The sequence below is a fragment of the Mastomys coucha genome, chromosome X (assembly GCF_008632895.1).
Source record: "Mastomys coucha isolate ucsf_1 chromosome X, UCSF_Mcou_1, whole genome shotgun sequence".
Classification (NCBI taxonomy): domain Eukaryota; kingdom Metazoa; phylum Chordata; class Mammalia; order Rodentia; family Muridae; genus Mastomys; species Mastomys coucha.
Window position 1 is genome coordinate 146,431,184 of NC_045030.1, and position 13,781 is coordinate 146,444,964.

The window sequence follows — 13,781 nt, forward strand, 5'->3', positions numbered from 1 at the left end:
CAGCACCAACATGACAGCTCACAACTCTCTGTAACTCTGGTTCCACAGGATCGACACTCTCAAACAGACATATATGCAGGCAGAACATCAATGCACATAAAAATAAATAAATCATAAAAAATAATAAAGACCTGTGAAATAGAATAGAAGAACATGAGGAACACCAGCTGACTGTCTCAACTTCTCCAAACAGGTTCTGCTGGATTTTGTGAGTGTTCAATTTGATAATGTTACCTCTATCTGATGCTACTTGCTCTTTTATAGAAAAGCCTTTTCCCTCCAGTGAGAACATTCCACTCTGCCCAGGGATCCTCTAGATCAGGATCTTCAGCTGCTTGACAGCCTTAATGGGGCTTCCTCATTAGTTTCCACTGGATTATTGTTAGCTCCTAGTTTGGTAATGTTACTTTTATGCTGTTCTTTTGCTTAAACACTCAATTTGATGCTCTTTTGGTATCTGTCTGTCATATATCTTTTACTATTGATTATTTTACTTGACCTGTATACTTCATCTCATTCACACATTGACAATGAAATACGTGACCATCATAGGTCACTCTTCAGATTGTACAAAATGAATTAAATAATTTGTCGTAGATTAGGCATCCAAAGGGGATAAATGAAGGGTTTTGATCAAAATAGTTGGGTTCTTGAATTTTACACTTACTGGGTATACTATTTGCCTTATGACAGACCTGATGCTTAAATGATTTTGTTTACTAGGGAGACATACAACCAAATAAAGTAAATGGAAAGATGATGAGCAGAATTCTAAAGTGGTAATTCAAGATTCCCATCAACCACTCATTCAAGTGAACATTAGTGTAGATTCTATCAGTTAATCATAAGCCATTTATAATCAGATCTTAATATAGACGTTACTCTGAATTATAATTCTAATCAGTTCTTAATAGCCTAAGAGGAAGGCAGAGAACATAAGAGGAGAGAGGAAAAGGAGAGGAGAAAGAGGACAAAGGAGGGATGAGAGGAGAGAGGAGACAGAGAGAAATTGGTTTGCTTTGGTTGGCTGTGGATATAGAGGAGATAATGAATATGGGAAGCCAACCCATATTCATTCTACCAACCACCAGCAAGTGTATGGTGACAACATGGAATAAGTGTCAAGGAAAATTCCCCTTCAGAGCCTTTATGTAAGACTGGACTTGATCCTTAGGCCAGTACCATAATTTTGGTCTGTGGATGCTACAGTAGATAAAATAGCTATAGAAACCTGGAAAATGTGTTTCTCAAAGTAGTTGAAAGTGTAGTAATATCTTTCTATCTATCTATCTATCTATCTATTTATCTATCTATCTATCTATCTATCTATCTATCTATCTACCTATGTATCTATGTATCTATGTATCCATCTATGTATCTATCTATGCATGTATCAATGTATCTATGTATCTATGTATCTATGTATCTATGTATCTATGTATCTATCTATCTATCTATCTATCTATCTATCTATCTATCTATCTATCTATCTCCCCTTTGGAGCACTACTCAATTTAATTTCTTAAATGGTTGTTTCTCAGCAAACTTGTTTCTGTTCTATGAAATAGTACTAATTTTGTATTGACTTTGTACCCAGCAACTTGCCTCAGTAAGAACCTTTCAACTGTAAAAACGAATCCAATGGATTCTCCAGATTTCTCTGGATACAGAAACATATCATCTGCAAACAGGAGTCGTTAGACTTCCCCCTTCATTCTTGCATTTTCGTGTCTTCTTTTTCTGTGCAATATCTCCGTCTAAGACTTATATTACTGTATTAAAAATGTAGGGTGAAAGTAGACATCATGAAAGGATTTCATCTCTTTCCTACATTTGCTAAAAAGCTATGTGTAATATGGAGCCTTGATTCTGTTGACAAAGATGTAGAGTAAACAAATTCTTAACAATGACCTGTGGGAATGTAAATTAGTACAGACATCAAGAAGAACATAATGGATATTCCTCCTTCTCCTGAAAACTAAAACTATATGTACAGTATGATATAACAATTGCATTTCTGGTTATAATATCCAAATGAAATGATACCATCATATCAAAAAGATACCTCCAAGCTTATGGTTATGGCTGCATTATTCACAATAGCTAAAATATGGAAGCATTGTAGATGCCATTAATGAGTAATAGATAAAAATGTTATACATGTACATATAGGCACAGAAAGAAATATTATTAAACTGTAAAAAAAGCCAACATTTTATCCATTTCAACAAAAATGGATGAACCTAGAGGTCATATGGAAACTAAAAGAAGTCAGGGAAAGATCAATTGTGCATGTTCTCATTCATATGTGGATGATAAGGAAATAGTCTATTTGAATGTAGACTTAGTGATTGCTACAGCTTGGAATGACTGTGGAAATGGAGATGGAGTTTGCATAACAAGTAGCAAAGCACAGTTGGTGACATTAATACAGTTCTAGTTTTCTATGGCACTGTGAAATATCTAATTCACGATACAGTACATATTTTATTTTTTAAACAGTGGAAAAATATACTTTTATTTACTTTGTTGAGTCAGAAGGTTGTAAAAACAATATTGCTAAAGTAGATAGCAAGCAAACCAGAAAGGTACTTTAGAAGTCCAGTTACCTTGGAGTTTATTTAAACTAAAGAAAAAGTCATGTTTTCATGCAATACATACTAGGTTCTTTAAATAACAATTGTGACAAACAGCAGAAAGAATTAGAGAATGCTGCATGTGTGATCCATACAAAAAAATCAACATCTTGGGTTGTACATAATTAAAGAAACATCTCACTTTTCGAAATACTGTAATAGCCAATATATAGAGGCATGCCTTTATGTGGGCATAGGAATGCAGTTTAGAAAATTAAAAAAAAAATCACACTGGAACTAGTCAATTTCTTTAAAATCACTGAGCAAGAAAAGCAACATTGAACTTCCATACTGACTTTATGTAGCTTCTATACCATGCCTTGACTTAAATCCAAGAGCAAAGTTAAGTCTCTCCTCCTCTATTTTTGGTAAACAATTGCATGGTAAACTTAGATGACTTTCTCTCTGGATTTTACCTGGGAGTGGCCTTTTTAATATTTATTTAAAAGAGGGCAGGTTTGGCACTTTTATACCGATGTCACCAATGTTAATATTTCTTGGGATCTCAGGAAGATTCATATTCTTTACACCTGGCTTAGCTGGAGCTCCTGCTAAGCCAGCATCAGATTTCTCCAGTTTATTTTATGCATCAATTTGTGTGATGATCTCACTCATGTTGCTCTCCAATACCATTCCCCTCATCACCATTTCTACAAGAATATTATGAACCTTGTCCACATGGAATATTAAATCCAGTTCACAAACATTTTTCAAAACATTTGTCTAATGTTTCCACAAATACTTGAATTAGATCTAAAATGCCAAGTTCACTTTCTGAAGAATCCATAGAGAAGACAAAATATAGTGTTGCATAATGTCTGTAAATGAGTTTGTTGTCAGATCCTCCAATTAATAATCCTCTTTCTGGGAAATTACAAATATTCTCATCTCTCTTGGATACCAAGTGGAAAGTCTCCCTGATGATTTGCTGTTGCGTGTATCTTCACTATAGGGCTGGTAGAACTTGGAGAGCCTCTGCTTCCCAAGGTTGTTGAAGATGAGGATGGCCTTGATCATGGCTGGACTGGGCCGACAGGGTGGGCACTGGGGCCAGGGCGAGGGCAGGCGTGTGACCCTCGCTTCCGGGAGCTTGTTGCCACTGCTTCCCCACTCGCCCCATCCCACACCCATATTTTATAAATAACTACAAGAGAAGAACTTGAATCATCCACACACCAAATGATGATAGTGAAATGAAATTACTAATTACTCTGGTTTGGACCATACATATTGCATACATGTATTGAAATATATTATAACTTATTAATATGTACATTTATTGTTAATTAAATATATAAAATATTTAGGAAGATGAAAATGTTAACTACTCTGGTTTAATAATTATATACTATGTTATCTAATTTGTATTGTTTCATGAAAACTCTTTATTTTGTTTTGTTTTATTCTAGATAAAGTTTCTCTGTGTAGCCTTGGCTGTCCTGGAACTCACTCTGTAAACTAGGCTGGCCTGGAACTCACAAACATCCGCATGCCTCTGCCTCCCGATTGCTGAGACTGAAGGCAAAACCTCCCCCAACTTGGCTTCCTGAAAACTTCTATAATCTAAAATTAATAAATAAAATTAGAATATGGGTATGAGCCAGGGTCTCTGTCTTTGCATGGCTCTGCTATTACTACTGTTGACTTAAGACCAGGCACTTAGCTTCTGTGTTCTAGTTTCTTCAGTTCCATAATATTAATAATGGTGTCTTTCACATAGAGCCCATCTGAGGTTTAAATGAGATCATTTGTGTTAGATGAAATGGAAAAATAGCATAATAAACATTCAACATATTATCTTGAGAATTTTTAAGAAAATCCAGAAACTCATTTAAGTTAAAATCATGTTCACACATGCTTTTTAAAAACCAAATCATGTAGGCCTGAATAACTGCCAAATATGTCTCTTCAAGGTTACATTTTTTTTTATAACAAGACCAGTAGCTATTTGTATTTAATTTGGATAGTTTCCTAGGTCTTCAGGGCACAAATGAGCTGCCTGTTTGGACACTATCTTCTTTCTTCCAAGTTGTAGCGCCTTCTTGTTCTGTAACAGGAGCCCCCTCCCCTTGTTTTTCTTCTCCAAGGCCGCTCCTTCAAGCATACAAACATATCATCAATGTGCCCATTGCAGGGGTTCCACTTAACTTACTCCTTTCCTGTCTGTGAGCCTCTAAAACATTACCATTTTTTCTCAACAGAGTTTCATATGCTCTGCTCATCAGCACAAGATGGGAGATATGAAATAACACTGCTATGTACCACTAATTTTAAAAATATTGATTACTAGGTTGACAAAACTATAAAGCCAAGTTTTAAGCAAAAAAAAAAAAAACTATATGAATGCAGTTCTTCTAAACCAAAGTAAGATGCACAAACATAAACACTACATGCTGGAATATGTTTAGAACTTATCGGAAGATAACTTTGTGTACAATATTTTATGATAAATATTATAAACTCCAGACTGACTGAAATTTAACTGGCTTCAAAGCTCATTTTTATTTACTGTGCTAATTGACTATTTGTATTTTAATCATCCTGCTATTTTGTGGAACAGACATGGTACAGACAAAAGAAGTTACACGTGATGCTTTCAGAAGAAATCTTCAAAAGTGTTCCCTTCACGAAATTACAAGGCATGACATGAACTCCAGCTACACGCAATGGGCATTTCTGGCACATCAAAAGCTGAGTTAAGGATGGCAGACACTAAGCAACAAGTTCTGTAAATCGATTGTATTTATGTAAATTTCAAAACAAATGCAATCTAATCCACAGTGTTACAAATTAGTGTGGTGTTTATCTTTGGAGAAGGTCCTGTCTAGAAAGGAATAGAACATGTGCTACTAAGGAGCTGCTAATTAATAATTTTGTTTCTTGACCCAGGTGTTGGTTGCACAGATGTGTTTGTTGAACTCTAAACATGTGATATACGGCAGTTTCTAACTGTGTTCTATTAATTTACATCTTCTTTATGTTAGTGCTTTTAGTATTGGACTATTGTATAGTGACTATCATAAGCAATTGGCAATCAATTACTACAATTGCCTGCTAATTTTATTCAAAGTTCCTGGGTCACTCTTCTTCTTACTGTATGTACATCTTTGGGCAAGTGACTTAACAGCCCCTTACCCTGTTTATCTCATTTATCAAATAAAGATAGTGAGTAACTGCTAATACATCCTCGAGAGGATGTAATGAATTAATTCCTGCCCCTCACCTAATGATCACCCAGGCATCATGATTATCACTTTAATTAGCATCATAACTGTCTTGTGCCATTAATCACTTTTATTCAGGAGACATATTGTTAGATTCTCTGTATCTTCTAGAAAGTTATTCGTAATGCTTCCAAAAATCTGAAGCATAGCTACAACACCCACTGAAATTTAAAATCTACAAAAAGTTGCTCTCACAATTGTTACCCATGTGAACTTGTAAATAGAAAGTGTAAATGGTAAGTCTTCAAAGTCTACATTCATAATCGCAAATTTCTGGCTCTACGTAAAATTTATACTTACTAAAATACTATGACATACCACCTTTCTACCACCATCAATTGCATCTTTTTATTTATTGTCTTTATTCCTTTATATAACTGGCATGTCCCAACAATCATTTGATATTTTTCCTTTGTTTAGATGAATAACGAAATGCCTAAATTAGCTTTTGGTGTCTTTCTCCCTTGTTTTGTTGTCTTTCTCCCTTGTCGTGGCTGCTTCTTTTTATGAGACATTGTAGATGTAGATGTATGGGCCAGTTTATGTTTAGACAACATGACACTGTTATAGACATCCAACACAAGTCAAGATGGCAGTTCTTGATCATGGGGGGCCGGTATGAATTAGCAGAAAATGGCTGATACCAGATCTTCCCCCAAAGTAAAAAGTGATACAATCTCTTACATTCCTGGCAGAATTCCACTTAGTCTGGGCTTCCTAGGAATGTGACTTTGAGGCCAGAAGCCTTTACTCTTTAACCTTTGAGTTCACAAGCCTACCTATGGGTGTGTGTACCCATTTATGTGCAACTTGTGTGTGCCCACCTGTATCTGGGTGCCTGACAGGGTCTCTGTGGAGTGGAATAAAATATGTGCCTGCAGCTCTACACATTCTCTTTAATCCCCAGCTCTTTACAACCCTTAGGTCAAGGCCACAGAGCTTGGATCCTTCAGATGTATCATTCAGAAAGCAGATTTTAGCTGACCTTATGAAAAGAAAAAGTTACTCATTTGTATTTTCTATTATATTATGTTGAGCAGAACCAATAAAAACTTTTTAAAAAATCCAATAAACAAAAATCATTTTTCTTATTTGGCCTATAGACGCTGTTCTTCCTAAGAAGCAATGCAAGTAGGAGCCTATTGTTAGATAAATTATTCAGTCCTCTAATACTGATACCTTTATGTGGATGATATGATATGCTAATATAATAAAAGTGATATTGTTGATTGAGTTCTGCCACACTGAAGAGATTTCTTTTCATTTCATTCATTTATTTTTCTTTTACTGGATAATTGGTTTCATATAATATATTCTGATCATGGTCTCCTCTCCCCATCTCCCTTCCAGACCCTTCCACCTCCTTACCCATCTAACTTTACACCTGCTTCTCTGGCTCTTTAGTGTGTTTTATGAGATTTTTTCTTTTATTTTTTAATTCTTATTTTTTTGCCTATTTATTTTCTTAAGTAGAGACTATTATAAGGTTGCCTTTCACCAAAGCCTACATCAAGAGCTGAAAAATTATTTTTTTCAGTGTTTCTGAGAATTAAATTGTAATTGTCAAAAATGAATGTAATTCTCAGAAATGAAAAGTAGATCATTAACCAATAAAAATAGATGCAAAGTCTTGTGAAGATGCAGAATGACTCAGGTCCCAAAGGCATAAGTATACTGTGATCTTATTAGCATCTCAAGAAGAAATGAGCTACAAAAACACATAAGGAAAGGTAGGTACCCAGAGTTAACATTGGCAGGATTCTAGTGAATAACAAGTCTTACCTATTCAGCTTCTAGCATTTCTAACCTGTAAACAAAACCATCTTGGCTAGAAGATCTGGCACTAGAATAGATTTATGCCATTAAATTTGGTTGTGAATCATGGTTTACTCAGCGATCATCCCACTAAATCCATCAAGCATCCTCCATTTTGCATCAGTTTGCTCTGAGTAATCATGTGCTGGAATCACAATATATGTTTAGCAGGCAATCAATTAGCTGTCCCTTTCTTGTTTAATTTTCCTTAAGCTTCCGTTTGGTTTTGCAGGGGGAAAGTTCGCTGAAAGCATAGAGGTATTACGATGCTGCTTCTCATTGAAAATTAAGAACTTAATCTCCTCTTACCTGCATCTTCACTCCTGTGACTAATCCTTCCTGATGGCATGAGTCAGCATCTGGATCTGTAAAGCAGAGGACCACAGTCTAAAAAACAACCCTTGAATCTTCAAATATTTTTTCTCATGGCCCCCAAAAGAATTTTTATAAATTACATATACCTTTATGCATATTTAAGTTGACATATAATGTGTGTCTGTGTACATTTAATTGGAAGAATTATAATTAAATTTTAAGGCAATTTGTGTGATATTATGAATCTAAATATTTTTAAATAAATAAAATGTTATATTACTTGCATAGCAATTGGAGATGAACATCCATCATGTTTAAAATACATTATTAGACTACTCTTGAGGAGTTAGAAATTTAATATTGTTCCTTTTGCAATTTATTTTTCTTCCTCCAAAATCTCCTCCTAGTTTTTCGAGACAGGGTTTCTCTATATAGCCCAGACTGTCCTGGAACTCACTGTATAGACCAGGCTGGCCTCGAACTCAGAAATCTGTCTGCCTCTGCCTCCCAAGTGCTGGGATTAAAGGCATGTGCCACCACTGTCCAGCTTTATCTAGTTTTTATTTCATTGTTTCATCAACCAACCCACTCTTATTTCTCTACTATAACAATTATGGCTACTAAATTAAAATTTAAGGATTAAGATGTTCTGTATTATTATTATAACTATTGGAAGTGTACAAACAGCCAAAACTATGATTATTACCATCTTTGAAAAATATTAAAAATAAAAAGTTTAATTAGAATTCCCTTGGAGGCTATTTCTATTATAGTATACCCTAACATAAATTGCTAACAGTATTTTCATTACTTATTTTTATGAATATAAGTTATGGAATCTGTACTATATACATTGTTATAACAATATCCTTTCTTTGTTTTCTTTCCAAACAATGTGCTAAAGCCAATATAATGATCTATCTTTATCAATTATTTTAATGATCCTATCAGTTAACAACTCAGTTCCATTATTTGCATAAGGTTGTATTATGTAATTATTAGAGTCATTTCAATATGTACAGCAATATATATTTCAAAAAGTCTCTTTGTTTGTTTCCCCTGGGATTTTACATATGGAGGCAATGTGAAATGAACTATAGTGAAACTGTGAGCATGTAATCGAAAGATATTTTTACTTTGTAAAGCGAGAAAAGATTAATTGCAAAAGAAGATGGCTTGCCTTCAGGCACTTATCCTAGTAGTTCAATTTTAAGAAAGAAGATCTATGAAAACTGAGTATCTAAAAATGTTTGCTTTGAAATTGTGTTCTACTTCGTTTTAAAAGACTATGTCGATAGCTTTATAGACTATTGCCTTGAATGATACTACTTACAGACCTCCTGTCTCAACTTGCTTTTTATCATCAATATGAGAGTTTGAATTTTCTGTGTTACAATCCCCAGAGTATGTCTCATGGCTACAGAATCTCCTACAGATGCTGTTCTATTCTAACAGATATTATACTTGGATGACCACTAAAATAGTAGGATTGTCTTATCTGGATATTTCTACTTTGTCTTCTTTATGGGTGTCATTCAGACTGAAAAAAAAGTTTTACTCATTTCTACCCTATGAAAATATGTGTTTTTCTTCATAGCCATCCCTCCACATTATTTTTATATTAATGTTTTCATCTAAGAATTATCCCTCTTTTTCTTTTATCCTTTCAACCTCCTATTAATTTTGTAAATATTTTTTATTGGTTATTTTATTTATCTACATTTTAAATGATGTCCCCCTTCCTGGTTTCCCATCTGCAAATTCCCCTCCCCAGCTTCTATGAGGGTGCTTCCCTACCCACCCACTCAGTCCTGCTTTACCACCCTAACATTCCCCTCTACTGGGGCATGGAGGCTTCACAGGACCAGGGGCCTCTCCTCCCACTGATTCTAGATAAGGCCATCCTATGCTACATATCTGCTGGAGTCAAATTTTGTAAATTTTGAGCAAACTTAATTCTAAGTTCTTTTGGAAAGCCGTCATGAATTTCAGTTTCTTGCATTGTCTGTAACATAAAACTCTATTCTATATAACATAGGGAGGCAGAGATTCACTTTTAGCTCGCTATTTTTTCCAAGTTCCAGTTTTTCTCAAAATCATATACTTCTGATGAGAAAATTGTGAAAACATAAATTGAAGGAAACATAATAGCTTTTCATCATTACCATCATCACCAAGAGAGACTATGTGATCCTTACTGACATAATTGCATTCCCCTTAAAGTAACTACCACACCCTTCCAAGAAAGTGGACTAGTTATCTTCTTGGTCTTGTGCAATTTACCCCCGTGCTTCATGGCTTTAAGCTTTTAAGAGACAGAGTAAAAGAAAGCAAAACAGAGGCTCCTACTAAAACCATCAAACATCCTAAAGTGTGGAGGCCCAACCTGATAAGAAAATCAATGAAGCAGCTGTGGTAGCTACTAGCAAATCAGCATTCACACCTTATCTAAAGAATGCAGCCACTATTCACCTCCAGGCAAATTATGTTGTGGTATGAACTCAATGTAACCAGATCGTCTAGTTTTGAAACTGAAGTCATAAATCTCCGTTTAGGACATTTGCCAAGTTTTATGTGTTGGCAGGCCAAAGCCAGCCCATGAATTGCCAGTTCATAACTTACATCCCAGAGATTAAAGTGGATATGCAGCACTAGAATTTCTGGACATTCAAGAAAGACTATTTACACATTACTTATTTATATGTAAAGCAAATGAACAAACCAAAAATTATTAGAAGGTTGCCGCGAGCATGAAGGTAGAAAATATAACCCCAGAGCAGACTATGCACTAAGTAAATTGTATATTTGCTCTTTTGTGTCATTTGATATTTTTAGATTTAATTGTGTAATTTGCTTTGCCAAGAGTAAATGTATTGTTCTTATTTTCCCAGAGGGATATATAACAGAGTAATTACCCTCTTTGTGTCTGTTTCTCTCTCTGTCACTATCTCTATCTGTCTCTGTCTATCTCTGCCTCCCTGTGTCTCTCTCTGTCTGTCTCTCTGTCATGAACTAGCACAGCTTTTAAGAACTTGTTTCTTAGTCCCATTGTAGCTGGTAAAGAATTTACACTATAGAGAAACGATTGTACTGCTAATATCACACAGCCATCGGTGACTGTGGTGTTTTTATTCCAGTCTCATTGACTCAAATCTTGCCCTCCTTATATAACTGTTTCTCTAGTTGTAACAGAATTTATTATTAATTAATTAATTAATTAATTAATTTTCTGCCATGTGCATCCACAAGAATGAAGAATGATCAGAATTTTCTTTGAGTTTTGTAGACCCACTCCAGGAAGACAATATATTTTACTAGTGCAGGACTTAGTTGTTTTAGGATACAACCATGAATGTAGAAATACTCAGTAAAATTGTCTGAATGTTTTAGTATACTTTCAATGTTGGTTAGCAAGTTGGCCTTTATTTCCCAGAGGAATATGAAGTTCTTATTTCCTGCCACAGCTACTAAAAGTAACTCAGATAATGCTTATGATGAGCAGGCTAGGCATTCTGTAGCAACTCTGTCAAGCTCCAGAACTACACTGTCTTTCAGATCTGTACTTACTGGTTTTTTTTTTTTTTTTGTGGTGCTGGGGGTAGAACCTGGGACCTTGTGTATGCTCTGGCTCAGCTCTATTACAGTTTATAGATGGTATGTTCCATTGCTTTCATATATAAACAAGGTAAAACAAGGTAGTATCTCACAAAAAGGAAAATGTGGCCAGAAAGAGAAAAAAAGAAGGGAAAGAGAAAAGGATGAAGCAGAGAAATATTGTTAGTAGATCTTTGCTATTTTCATTTTATGGCTGGCGTGTCAGGTTCCTCTTCCAGTTTTCTCTGTTGTCCTCTTTATTTGAATGTCTATTACACTTAATTTTGCTACCATTTGGCATTTAAAGTTTTAAAATGTATAAATTTGACTCTGAGTTCATTCACATAATACCCCATAAATCAAATGTTATTAAACACGGACCTGCTAAAAATGCACATTCTTGTTCACCACTTATTTCAGTTGGCTTGGGTGGGGCCTAGAAATTTCTATTAGTATCAAGTTCCTTAAACTACCTATAGGGTAATCTTGTGGTAATTATTGAGATATATATTCTCAGTACAATTATGCTTATCAATTCATTCTACTAAGAATTTCAATTTGTACTATCTCAAAAGTGTTCAGTTTTCTTTAAATTTTAAGTGTTTTCTTCTTTCCCATTTTTATTAATAGTATTTACCTTTAAGAGTAATTAAAGATCATTTGTGATATAATACTAAATTTCTCTTTATTTTCAGAAAAGTTAAACATATTTTAACAGATGTGATAGCCTGTCATGTTTGCTTCTATTTTAGAGACAAAGCACACTTTTATAGCTTTAACTCCAGTTCCATTTAGTCATTGTCTTGAATCCTGTACCATTTCCTTTTCCTTGTGGCTAGATGTTTAGGATGACTGCCTCTTGTACATTTATTTTCTGTTGGTTTTTCTTTCAGTACTAGGAATTGAACCCAGGGTCTCTTCATACACGGTAGGCATGTGCTTCATCAGTGAGTCCAGCCCTTCTAGCTAATAGAATATTTTATATATATAAACATATGTTTTAAAAACCATAGATATTTATAGACACACATTTGATGTGTGTCAATTAATTATGTTTTGATATGTATTTAAAGCAAGTTCACTTTTCATTGTATATTATATCGACATGAGACCTTGTCTATATAATCATTTTTATACTAGTTCATGGCCCTGTATTTTGTTTGACACTGAGATTTATTGAGGTACTTGTGACGTAATGATTTTGAAATGCTGTTAAATCATCTCTAGGTTTCTGTATGGGAAAAAGGATTTTCTGTGTTCAAAACGAGAAATAAATAAATAATTTCAGAGTTATTTCTTCTATAATTCAGGTTTTCTATATCAGTAACACTCCATTTCTTATTTTCTCTATTTACTCCATAATGATTATGTTAATTTCTGCCACGACTATTGTGTGCCTGTCAATTTTTACCTTTACTCTTGTCTGAAAACATATTTGTAGTTTTTAAAAGTCACAAATGCAATGCATATTTACCCATCAAATTCAAAATCTTATTAAGAGTAGAAAATATGAATTATTCACAATTTCAGCTCTTACTAATAATTACCTTTATCATAATGGAGTATAGCCTTTCAGATTTATTTTTCACACACACAGCCTACAAGCTTTTTGATATTGACACCTACATGCATGTATTGTTTCCATTTGTTACGAAAACCATAAATCCATAGAAAATATAAACCCAAATATCGTCTATTATTTCCTCCTAACAACAGTGTGTTTAATGTATTCTTTTAGAGACGCGTACTACTACATGAATTAGCCACCATCTTTTAGACACAGGGATTATTTTATTGTATGGCAAAACCATAGTATTCCTGTTACAGACGTATTTAACTAGCTAAACGCTATTTTTTAAATGCTACGTTGTTTATATATATCATACATGTGCTTTTTGAATCGATTATTAGGTCTTTCTAAACAAAGGTGCAAATACTTAAAATGTCCATTTGTATTTTCAAACTGCCCAGCAATTTACAATTCATACTATGACTAGCATGAGAGTGCATTTTCTCGGCTCCCGGTCAGCAAGGTTTAACGTTCTCTTTCATCGCTGCCAACCTGATAAACCCGAAGGAAAAATCTCATTGTTTTTATTTGAATCCCTTTGATTAGGAGCGAGCCTCATATTTTCAGAAGCCCGTTGGCCGTTTCTAGGCTTCTTTTGTAAAATGCTCGCTCCCGCCATGCCTTCCC

The 13,781-nt window shown here is 34.5% G+C and overlaps 1 pseudogene; it reads right to left on the bottom strand.

Moving 5' to 3' along the window:
* Positions 1-3,074: 3,074 nt before the first annotated feature.
* LOC116095055 lies at positions 3,075-3,653 on the bottom strand (annotated as a pseudogene).
* Between the last annotated feature and the right edge of the window lie 10,128 nt (positions 3,654-13,781).